Here is a 12,424-nt window from a genome sequence, read left to right as displayed (position 1 = left end):
GGGTGTTTCTCCTCCCAATGACAGGGTAAGCGGGGAGGGCACCAGAGCCATCGGTGACCCAGGATCCATCGGTGGAAAAGCGGCTATAAGCGCTTCCATCTTAGAGAACAGTGGTGTCAATGCTGCCGGAATGGGATCGATGGTCGGTTCCGCGACCAGCACCGATTTCGGCGCCGGGGGAACTTGGAGTCTGTGCATCGCCTTATCGATGGCCTCCTGAACCATCCGGTCCAGTTCTTCATGGAGACCTGGAGCAAGCAGCCCCGGCTCCAGAAGGGAAGGAGGCAGAGGCAAAGCCGGAGGGACCACCGTTAAAGACGGAGTCGCAGCTCCCGATACCCGTCCGGGTGAGGGTTGCCTCGGTGACCTGGTCGCAGAAAGGGTTGATGCCTTTTTTGGACAGGGTTTCTTCGATGGCAGCTTGGACGATGGCGAGGTCGATGATTTTCCTTCATCGATGGTCCGAGACTTTCGGTTGCAGATGCCGATGTTTTTCTCTATGATCCCCTTGGTCCTGAGGGGGAGTAGAGGCAGTCAAAGGCCAAGTAGTCATCGACGCCGGACAGTCACCGGCCGGTGGCTGATACTGGGACGAAGTGGACGGTGCCGGTTCAGACGACGTCGATGCAATAGACGGCGTCGGAGTTTGAGAATGGAAGAGAAGTTCCATTTTCTCCATTCTGGCCTTGCGACCTTTTGGTGTCATTAAGGCACATTTGGTGCAAGTCAGGACATCATGCTCGCACCAGAGACACATTACACAGACATTATGAGGGTCTGTTATGGACATGGTGCGAGTACAGTCCGGGCACCGATGGAACCCAGACGCCATGGCCTTTGAAAAATTTAGCCACGGTGCGATCGACGGCCCAGTAGGCCGCGAGGGCCAAACTCAATGGGAATCGACCGAAAACAGGTAAAAACTTACCAGAGTACCATGGAGTAAAAAATTTGAAAGAGGAACCCCTGTGGGGTATGAAAGTTTTTAGTAATTCCATGAGGAAAATTCCTGTCAGGAATCTCTGTGGAGCTCCTTAACCCGCGTGGCTACTGCTGCGCGGAATAAAGAAGACTGAAGGGGGACCCCTGCTGGCTGCAAGTTTAGTGCCATGCTGGGCATGCCCAGTAGGTGCCAGTCAAAGTTCTAGAAACTTTGACAAAAGTGTTCTGTGATTGGGCTCCATCCTGTGATGTCACCCATATGTGAGGACTACCATCCTGCTTTCTCCTGTGAGAATTCCTAGAGCCATGCTATATGTGATCATGATTGCAGGACATGTGTACATGTGTATTGCTTGCACGAGAGAGGATGTGAAAAGAAGGGGAATATATATAGGGGCCTTTACTTTCAGAATGTCTCAGTGTTTAGTACAAGAATAAAAATATTTACCCAGAGAAATGGCAAGTCTGTTGTTTCCTCTAATTTCTTCTTCTTTTGTTGTTGTAAACAACACTGATAAATTCTTGGGGAAAAAAATTCCTGAAAATGAAGGTCCCTGCACATAAGGTAGGAGTTAGCAGTAGACTGGTTTTATAGGGTTATGTGGCATGAAGAGTCCAGCCTTCTGGGGGTTTTTTTGTTTTTTTTTTACCCAACAGTTTCCTCCTGGTCTTTCAGCTCATTCAGAACCAGAGCCGAAATCTGGTGTCATGAACTTTCAATTGCAACTACCTGGGGAATTGCTTCCCCTATTTTAGATAAATCTCCCAATTTACGCTTAGTCTAGTCATGGGCCCTGAATCCAGCCACTAGGTGTCACCCTTGGGCATCCTGTTTACATCCTTTAGAGGTGCAGTCTCCAAAACTGTACATAGTTTTCCAAATGAAGTCTCACCAGAGACCTATACAGGCAATATTTCTCTCCCTATGCAGCTAAGCATCTTTCCGGCTTCTGCCATCATCTTATCCACTTGTTTGGCCACTTTAGATCATCAGATATGATCTCCCCCAGATCCTGCTCTTATTTTGTGTTTAGATGAAGTTCACCCCCCTATACTGTACCACTGCCATGGGTTTTTGCAGCCCAAATGCATGACTGGATTTTTTGGCCTTAAATCTTACTTGCCAGACCCTAGACCATGCCTCAAGCTTCTCTAGATCCCTCCTGTTTTCCACACCTTCCTAGGTGTCTATCCTGTTGCAGCTCAACAGTACAAGCTAGTCACACTCCAGAGCCAAAAATGATAGGGTGCAAATCACACTCTTCAAGACTAGTGGGAGAGGTCTTACTTCTCTGTTCTCCGAGTCCCAAGGATACCTGCTGCTGAGGCAATCATTACAATCTCCACAAACATTCTGTCAAGTTAAGCTGTTGCAAACATCAGGTTTACCCTAATGGGCTCTCCTACTTGCCAAATTAATCGGGGAATATCTGTTTACCAATTGCTTCCTTAACTAACTATACAATTTGCTATCATTCACTGTATCCTGTTAAATTCTCAGGATACAAAAAACATACAGTTCCATGTCACAGTCACTTGTCTAATATCTTGTTTTAATGGCCAGCAAAACGCAAATTTAGGCTAACAGAAAAGCCTCAGGACAGCACTGTGGTTTTTAATGACTGTTACAAATAATGAAAGCAACAATGACTGAACTCTCTCAGGACTTCCACCTTCAACACTTTGCATAGCCTACTGTCTTGCAGCATTCAAAATATGATTTTCTGGACTGCATTATTTATTAAAAAGCAAAAAAGATCTGGAAAAAGGAAATCTGGGATTTAAAATATATTTAAGCCTTCATTCTGTTGTTAAGTGGCCTGAAACAATATTTTCATATTCCTATACAGTGAGTTCACTCAATTACTGTGCTAGAACGGATACAACAGCTTCGGTTTCTCAGGGAGGTCAGAATTGCTCTAAATGGTCTCCTTTTTTCTTCTTTAGGAAATTGTTCTGCAGTAGTTTGCTCAGATGGTTCTGAAGGCCTTATTTGCTGTTCTATCTGAATCTCAAGATGCTTCTGAATGGCCAAGCCAAGAACTTCAGGGTCCACAGAAGCTCCATATACTTCCCAAGTCATCCCTTCTTCATCCCATCTAACTTCATGCACTGGAGACTGGCGACATGGCAGGTTAACATCTAAACAAACCTCTGGGAACACATGTGTATGGTCATCTGATAGGAAACTGGGGCTAGTGACCACGGACTTGTTTTCCATGGTTGTAACCGTTTGTACCTCTGCATCTTTATATTCCAGTGGGAGCTTCAGGTCCATGGTTAAATTATTCATACAAGTCATAGTCCATGTGTCTTTTGTATTTGGGCTCAAAGCCATATATGTCCATTCGTTCAGCATGGGACACGAAGCTTTTATTGGTATCTCAGTTGTGTTCAGTTCAGGACTGGGATGGCATGAGCCTTCTTGGTAAAGCAGGGGTGTCTGATTCCCAGGAATAGTACCATAATTCATGAGCCACTTGGTATCCAACCCAGATTCACTAACTGATGATGCTAGTTTTGGAATGATCGCAAAATCCAAACTGGACAACTAGAGGACAATACGCAGAGGGGTAAATTGTCCCCTTCCAGATGCATATCAGAGCTGACTAATTTGGGAAAGTTGAATAGCAGGAATTGGCAAAGAATGACCAGTAGCAGGAGTAGTGCCATCAATCTTCACACTAGGCTCATACTTTGCACTACTATGCAGTGCACAATTGGAAATAGTCACTGTCGTTGGTGAGTACATGGTGCATGAGGTGATGTGAGAAGAAGTATCAACCTGAACATGATCAGGTATTTGATTGTTCATTAACCAATTATCTGGAAAGCAATTTGCAGATAGTTGGTTTATTTCACTGTGGTGATATGTTTCAGGCACTCTATATGCATTATGTTATGCTGAAACAGCCCCATTGTCCAAACCAGTGAAGAAATGTTCTGATCCCTAGTTGAAGTTATGAGGTCATCATATTGTTTTGATAACTAGGAGCAGTTTGATTATTTGCTTGATGATTGTACCACTGCCCCTGGAACCAACATTTCATTTGCTATTCTGTCATCAAGGCTATTAGGAGAACACAGAATGGAATAGCTGGCACTGGTTTTAGTACGAGCGATGCTATTCATGTGTTGACTTTCCTGGAAAAATAAGTCAGAATGATTTTTAACCCTGGCCTCTCTTTCTTTCATTGCCCTCTTACTATGGGCTGTGTACAATCTTTCAGCAGTGCCATGTGCAATTACAGGCACATTCTCAGTTGTGTTTCTTTGGTCCCGAATTCTTACACCATTCCCCTCGCCCAATGTTGTGAACTGGTCCACAGCTAGAAAGTAGTTTGCAGGCCCAGTTCTGCTCTGTGCATCACCTGTGAGAAACTGAGCACCTGCGAGCTTGACAGGCCAGTAACTAGCCATACTCATGTCTTGTGCCAGTAGCCATTCAGAGTGAGGGTGACCACCTGATAGGTCTGTCACTCTCTTGTGAGTGGCAAGTAGTGCTGCTGAGGCTTTTCGCAACTCCTGCCAGCTGTTCGCTCTCTCCTCAGGACTTGTCTGCCTGCTGAACAGTAAACCAGAGGAACTCTTTGACAGAGGATGGCGGCTGAGGTTTGGACAATTATGGCAAACAGAATTCAAAGTTTCCTGAAGGGATGGGTTGAAAGTTGGTGATTGTTGGTTGCCATGGGAAAGCAATACACAGCCACTGTAGGAGAAGAACAGAGGGTTAAAATACAAAAAATTGTTAAATGAGACTTTTTTCAAAATACATTGTTTCATATCTGATAGAAGTCGTTGCATAAAACAAACTTTTGGGTTGCATGTCTGGGTTAGCTTTAGGATATCTTGTTCACTTTTAACTTTTGCAGTATATAGGGATGGAATGTTCTTGCGTGGGCATGACATGGAGTTTATGCAGTTAGAAAGTGCACTAGCCAGAACACTAGGGAAGGAAAGGTGAGAAGCCAGGCCCTACAGAGGTGAAGAAAGATAAAGGTGGCAATAAAACTGCACAAAGGGTAGTGGTGATGGTGAGGAGGCGGGAAGATAACAAGAGTGTTCCTGGAGTGGAGTTTGGGGAGGCGAGAGGAGATGGGGGAAGAAACCAAGCTCCATTCAAACCAACACCACCCTTCTGGACTCATAAGAAGAGAAGCAGAGGCAGCAAGGGAGGACTGGGAGGGAGTACATGGATGCTGGGAAAGCGAGAGAGAGAGAGAGGCTGAGATGTCAAAGCCAAGGAACCCAGAATAAGAAAGGATCAGAGGGAAACTCAAGATGCCAGAACCAGTAGGACCGCACAGGGATGCTGGAGATGGCCAGGAACAAGGAGCTCAGCCAGAGCTCCTAATGGCAAAGAAAAGAGCATGTTGGAAGACTTGGACAAAAGTGGAGGTGGACCAGATTGTAACTGTAGTGAAAGCTAAGAAGAGCACACAATGGAGACACAGGTCTTTGAGGATTAGAGGGTTCTCTCGTTTACTTCACATACAGCAATTGTCACGACTTCCCAAGGTAACTGGGATTCACTATTGAAGCAAGAGGATTACATTCAGCTGTGTTCCTTGCTCTCCAAAATCCACCAATTGCTAAACATTTCGTGCCAGAAGGAAAAAAATACATCAGTTCATTGTTTGTATGGCAATTTAACTGGGCTGAAGTGGGAGTGAAGAAATGGTAATTTTGGCTGTTACTTTGATAAAAAGTCAGAAAAAGACTGATGCATTCCCAAAAATTAATTTTAGCAAATTAACTTTTACCACTGAAGCATACTTTAAGCTTGGTAATATGCAGTTTTCAGAATGGGCAGTGCAGTATCATTTGCTCTTATGTAGACAGTGTTACTTACATTCATTATTGTGTCAATGAATATTCAGTTGCAAATCTGAGAAATTATGATTTCTCTTGTTTCTAGCAACCAAGAATCAACAAAGATCAGCCTATGGATTTAAGAGGCACAACGTATAAAGCAATGAAACACTTTGGAGTCAATTCATCTAATTTGAGGCTGGAAAGGCAGTCACATCAAATAGCTATTTGGGAAGGCCATCAAATTAAAAAAATAATTTACAAAATCACCATTCAAAACTGAAGCAGAGGCTGTGCTGCACACTGAACAGTGGTAAATTTGGTGATGCAAAAAATAATGGAGTGGAAGTGGGGAAGCAACCAAACGGTCAGAGCAGTAGTGGTTAAGGGAAGCCAGGATTCAAAGCCCACTGCTGCTCCTTGTGACTTTGGAGAAGCTTCTTCACCCTCCACTGCACAATTCCCCACACAAAAAGAGAAGCTGGGAAACTACCACCCTGCTGGAAGACAAGAAACATATATAAATATATATTATTATTATTTAAGAGTATTGGGTTGTTTTTTTTTAAATAAGATTTTTCACTTTGGAGAACTTCTGGATCCAGTTTGTTATTGAATAGGTTCAGAGATCTGTGAGCATTTATGAAGGGTCTGAGGGCATTCATGTGAGTGCATGTGTGCACTGCGAGTCCCAGTTGTGCAGCTGTATGGAGCCCTCCTTGGAAAGACACATTACTTGTGAGAGGATCTGATGCTGGTAAGGAAGCACAGCACCAATCTCTTGACAGGGTTCAGTGGAAGTTGAGGCAAGCAGTTGGTGTAGTGGTCCTGGACCCAGAGCTGGACCCAGAACCAAGCAACCTGAGTCTCCCCTCTCTGAATCACTTCTGACTGCTCCTCCAAACCTGTCTCCAGAAATTCACACCCTCAGAAATAGTAGGGACTCAATCCAAAGTATATTCAAACCACCAGCTTTTATCTCTGAGGTTACAAAAGAACTCCAATACACTGATTAGAGCAGGGGTTCACAGGCTCTCAAAGCCAAACCGCAGAGGCATTAATTTCGGGATACAAAAAACCCCCCAAAAAACAAACTTATTGCTTCAAACTTTAACATTTCAAACTTTTACTTTACTAAAGGTCTAGGCTACCCTTCCCTTTGTTTCTTCTTGACCTCCTCTCACCAACCACCATGGTCATGGTAGTTTCGATTAGTTTCCAGAATATCATATTCATCACAACAGCCAATTTCCCTTAAATACTCCCAACCCCCATTGACTTCTTATAATACATTGTAAAGACACTCAGAAATCTCCTTAAGGATTTTACAGAGCCTTCTTGCATTCTCCAATTCAAGCCTGGGCTTGTCAATAAACACACTAGGCCTGTACCTAGGGCACCAAAATGTGGGGGTGGCAGGCTGGCGAAAGATTTGCTTCCTTCCAGCTGTGCTAAATCTCACTCAGCAGAGGGCAGCTCTCTGCTTCCTGATCCAACCCCTCCCCTCCAAGGCAGCCTGCAGGGAACAGGCAGTAGGGGGTGAAGCAGACACAGCAAAGGGGGAGGAGTCATTTTGGAAGATTAGGAGGGGCTGAGTGGGGGCTCACTGGGGTGAGAAGAAAGGCTGGGGGGGGGGGATGAGAGAGAGGATTGTGTGAGAGTGAGGGGAATGAAGGAGAAGGGCAGTGTATGTGTGTAAGAGAAAAAATTGGTGCTGTGGTGTGTTCAGTTTATTACTTGTATCTTTTCTTTGTTGAAATAATACTTACAGAGAGTAATTTTCAATCATGCGCAACTCATAATTCATGACATACACATATAAGTAGCTGTGCCTAGTGGCATGCTTGGATTTTTATACACTGTGAGGTGGGGGCAGGGCCAACGGGGAGCACACGGTTTATAAAATACGGTGCATCTCCAACCCAAAAGTATGCTCAGATCTCTCAATACACAGTTTTTAATGCAGGCATCTACACAGTTTATAAACATGTTTTATTTATTTATTTAGAACACATATTGTGTGTGCTAAATTACTGTAATGTGCGATAATAACTCTCAGTTTATGTGCAGAGGCAGGCCTGGAGCCAATGGCTGTGCAAACTGTGCAATTATACAGGGCGGCACACCCAGGGGGCAGCGCTCGGAGCAGGGAGAGGCCTATGCAGCCGCTGGTGGACCCCATCCCATCGGCGGTAGAAGAAGCACGAGGCCAGAGCAGAAGACTAAGCCCACCCTGAAGCTCCTCCTCCTCCTGTGCTGGCCCCACAGAATTCAACACTCACGGTTTCAGTACTTCCGTAATTCACATCTCGCGATGTACAAGATAAGAATACAGAAAGTGCTAGCACCACAAGTGTTGAATTACCATGGGGCCAGTGCATGCAGGAGGAGCTGCAGAACGGCTGATCTCCCCAAAGAAAGGGGTACAGGATGGCAGCAGAGGAGGAATGTCCCGTGGATCCTCACTGCCTGGGTTGCGTATGTGAGTATGTGAATGGGAGGCTACCTGGGATGGGTATGTTTGTGAGAATGGGAGCCTGCCTGGATTAAGTGGGTGTGTGAATGGGAGCCTGCCTGGGATGGGTATATGTGTCTGTCTTTTTTATGTGAATGGGAGCTTTCCTGGGATGGGCAGGGAATTTGGGTGGGTGTAAATGGGAGCCTGACTGGTGTGTGTGTGTGTGAGAAAGAGCGGTGTGTGTGTAGGTGTGGGTGGGTGAGAGAGAGAATGGGAATGCAGGTGGATTCCAACCTGCCAGCAGCTGAAGCTGCTGACAGATCCCAACCAATAAAGAGCTGGAGACATCTAGGGGGTGTGTGTGTGTGTGTATAGATATATATCCATATACATATATATACACATATACACACACAACTTGTACAAGTTTTTAATTATTTGATCTTTTATTCAACTGCTGTTTTTGAAATAATATTATTAGTATGTTTTTACTATTATGATTATGTATTTATGTATTTATTATATTTCTTGATTTTATTGTTTGATGTTTGAGGAATGGTGATGGCTCTTTTTTTCTTTGTTATACTGCATAGAGAGTCTGGTTTCTTGTGATTTCCAGTTCAGGTTTTGTCATGTTTAACTTTCTACTTTATGGTTGCTGTATTCTGTATTTGATGAGGGTCTGTTTATGTTCTGTACGTGTGACTGAGGTGAGATATTCTCCTAAGAGGAAGTGTGTTAATGTATTCAGGCTTTCGGAGGGTCAAACCCACACACAACACATGCTACTATAGGCCTAATACTATATGGGTTCCAAGTGTATTTTTTACAGATTTCTGGTTGGCATCACAGCAGTGCATGTAAATGTGATATTTTTACCTCAGAATACTGTACGTTGATATTTTTCATGTAAAATGTTATTATAAATGCATAACACAACTGTGTGTGTGGAGTGGGCTGGGGGTGGAGATCAAACCTGGGAACTTTTGATTTCATTCATCTTGAGATTACCATGAATTGGGGGAGAGGGGGCGAGGGACTGGATGTGCACAAACTTACTCTCATGCACACATACATCAACACACATGCTGATTCTTACATGCTAACTCTCATTCCTCATTCGCTGACACATTCTCACATGCTCACTTATACCTTTACTGCTCACTCATTCACTTCTCTTCTTCTTCTACACACACACACGCCCTCTCACCCTCATTCACACTTTAACTTCTCTTCACCTACACAAACTCACTCATACACACTCACAGTCATGCTCTTTCCCCTCCCCCTGATATACTTCCTTCCCCATGCATATACCCATTCACATATATACACATACATGCCCCTTCATATATACACACACATAACCCTCTCCCCCCACTCACTACTTCTCTCTACTCCAAACTCACCATAGCAGCAACCTCCTTCTTCCTGTCCCACAGGCCAATCGGAGGTCTCCTCCATTCTTCCTGCCAGCACAATCAGGAAAAAGGGAGGAGGCCTACCATTGGTCCGCTGGTGCAGAAAGAAGAAAGGAGGCCTCCGATTGATCACAGAGCAGGGAAAAGGGAGGAGGCATTCAACTGGCCCTTGTAGGCCAAGCAGATACTTTCTGGTCTGGTTACTTCTCTAGATCAGTAGCAGCAGGGCACCCAGAGACCTGGCAATTCCATTAGCATGCTGGAGTCTCCGGGCCAAATCCAGAGAGTTCCCAGGTATGGTGGGGGTACATTGTTCAAGGCTATAAAGTTCACCTAGGGCATCTAATAACCTTGCACCAGCCATGGACTCCTGGGGGGCAGGGGTGGTGGTGACCCATTTTTAGAGTTTGTATCACTGGAGGGAGCTGGGCTTTTTTTTTGATGGGCCTGGGACAGACAATGAATGAATGGGGGGGGGGGGGGAAGCACAGTAATTGCTTTCACAGGGCAGCAAAAAAAAAAAAAAGCATGCTAGATTGGGTGGGAAATTAGAGAGGAGATCTATGAGGTATCAGGACAAGAGCACAGTAGGGATACCTGCCACTTCTCCTTCACTCCCCCTCCCACTTCAATTCAAATTCTCCCTCCCTTCATCTTGGATTCTATCCCAGATCCTGGATCCTCCCTTCTCCCCAGACCTTGGAACCCATCCCTGTCCCTTCTCTTCCCCTGTTTCAGATTCCTGATCCTCTGCCTCCCCTCCTTGATCTTCCCCAACTCAGTCTTCTCTCTCTCTCTCCTTCCCCCATCCCCAGTACTCTCACCTTCTCCTCACACCATTCCTGATGCTCTTTCCTTCCTTCCTCTGCCCATTCCTGGTCCTCTCACCAGCCTTGAGATCCCCACCCTGTAGTGATACTTGAGATCCCTTTTCCTTATCTAACAAATAAAAATAAATTACCTGGACACAAGAAGGTTGGAAAACTATTTTTATAATTTTAATTAAAAGATGGAAATGTTTGTTAATGTGCTCCAGAATTTTCTAATTTTTGCAACAGAAGCTACCCTTGAGCTGCCACAGGAAACTGTGGGGCTATGTCTTATACCTTCTGCTTATTATTGTTCAAATCTATAGGAAGAATGGGGCATGATAGCACCAACAGTGCCTAGGATCTGGAACCCCTCACTTCCAGGTCCTCCACAACAGTGGGACCTCCAGGTTTCCCTTTCTTCCTCCATTCAACCCGTCAGGTCATCTGGTTATTTCCCCATGAGGAGAAACACCTCTAAGCCTGGGGCCTCTCTCCTTGAGTGGGAAAGCCCCTGCAGAGCCCACTACCTTTGGAGAGGCACTCCGGGCACACCAGCCTTCTGGTGGCTCCCTCCAAAAACTCCTGCCAAAATCTTTAAACCCAGGATTAAATATTCCCCATTACTAGTCCCCCTAGAGCAGGGGTGGGCAGTTCCGGTCCTCGAGGGCCACAAACCAGTCTGGTTTTCAGGATATCCCTAATGAATATGCATATGAGAGATTTGCATGCACTCTGCCTCAGTTGTATGCAAATCGATGTCATGTATATTCATTAGGATATCCTAAAACCTCGACAGGTTTGTGGCCCTCGAGGACTGGAATTGCCCACTCCTGCCCTAGAGGATCTCTTCTTAACCTCTTAAAGAAGACATCACTTAAAATTCACCCCTACTCCTCCATAGACTCTTGATTGCACATGCATAGTAGAAGTTTACCATACATGGTGCCATCTAGTGGCAGTTCATGAAATCACCCCATCAGTAATTTTTCAGAACACAAATAGCGTCAAACTATTTACAAAAGCCCAGGCAGAGGTGAGGTGAACTTCTCTACTCGAACACCTTTCCAGGAGCTGGTCCATGATGAAAAGAGATCCGTTTTAGGAGACTCATCACATGCATAGCAGCAAATGCGAGGATGATGTATGAATGTTGAGTGTGGCAGGATTGGTGCGATGTGTGTGATTAGTGAGTATGTTGGGCACTTTCCAGGTAGGTAAGGACTGCCAAATCTAATTTTCAGACACCTGCTGCATCGATCATGGTGCTCTTATTAAAAGTGATGAAATGAGGCTTTTTGCACAACACTTTTTTCCAGTTCCATCAGAATTAGATAAAAGTAAAAGAAAAGAATGTGGTATGTACTGGCTCCTTGGTGTGATGAGTGGCGTGGGTGCGAGTCCTTAGTGCTGTGGCATAGTTTACGCATCCTCATTGACAAAGCTAGGAGGCCTATGCAGATAACCGGCGAATGCACCCTGGAGCGGGACAGACTGGAGCTTCATCTAAAGCAGCCGTTTCCCCCTCAGGTTGAGCCCTTGGATTTTGACAACTAGCAGAACTTAGGTGGATCCCTAGGGCAGTGGAGAAAGCAAGAGTCCAAGAACACACCGAGGTCAGGGCAAGCAGCAAACAGGAGATACCAGAAACAGGCTAAAGGTCGGGGCAGGTGGCAAGCAAGCCTTAGCCTTGGTCAGGTCCAAACTAAGATCAGGTCCAAGTCTGAAGCAAGAGGTCAATACCAGGAGATGAGGCCAAAGAAGGGATGAGGACTGAAGAGGAGAGGCTGGATTAGGTAGGTTGGGCAAGGCAAGACTGGACAAGGCAGGTTCACTGGAACAGGAACGCAGGAGAAACACAAGCAGCTCTAGGCAACAGACCCGTTGCTGAGGCAGTGACTGACAGTGCATGAGGTCTTTAAATACCCTGGGGCTGTTGATGTCATCCGAAGGCGCCACAAGGCTTTTTCCACCATGGGCCC

General features: G+C 45.3%; 1 pseudogene; it reads right to left on the bottom strand.

Moving 5' to 3' along the window:
- Positions 1–1,510: 1,510 nt before the first annotated feature.
- The window catches only part of LOC115096186, a 58,911-nt pseudogene continuing 47,997 nt past the window's right edge, over positions 1,511–12,424 (bottom strand).

This window comes from Rhinatrema bivittatum, chromosome 7, assembly GCF_901001135.1.
Source record: "Rhinatrema bivittatum chromosome 7, aRhiBiv1.1, whole genome shotgun sequence".
NCBI lineage: Eukaryota > Metazoa > Chordata > Amphibia > Gymnophiona > Rhinatrematidae > Rhinatrema > Rhinatrema bivittatum.
The sequence above is the reverse complement of the archived record's forward strand: the minus strand, read 5'-3'. Positions and strand labels throughout refer to the sequence as shown.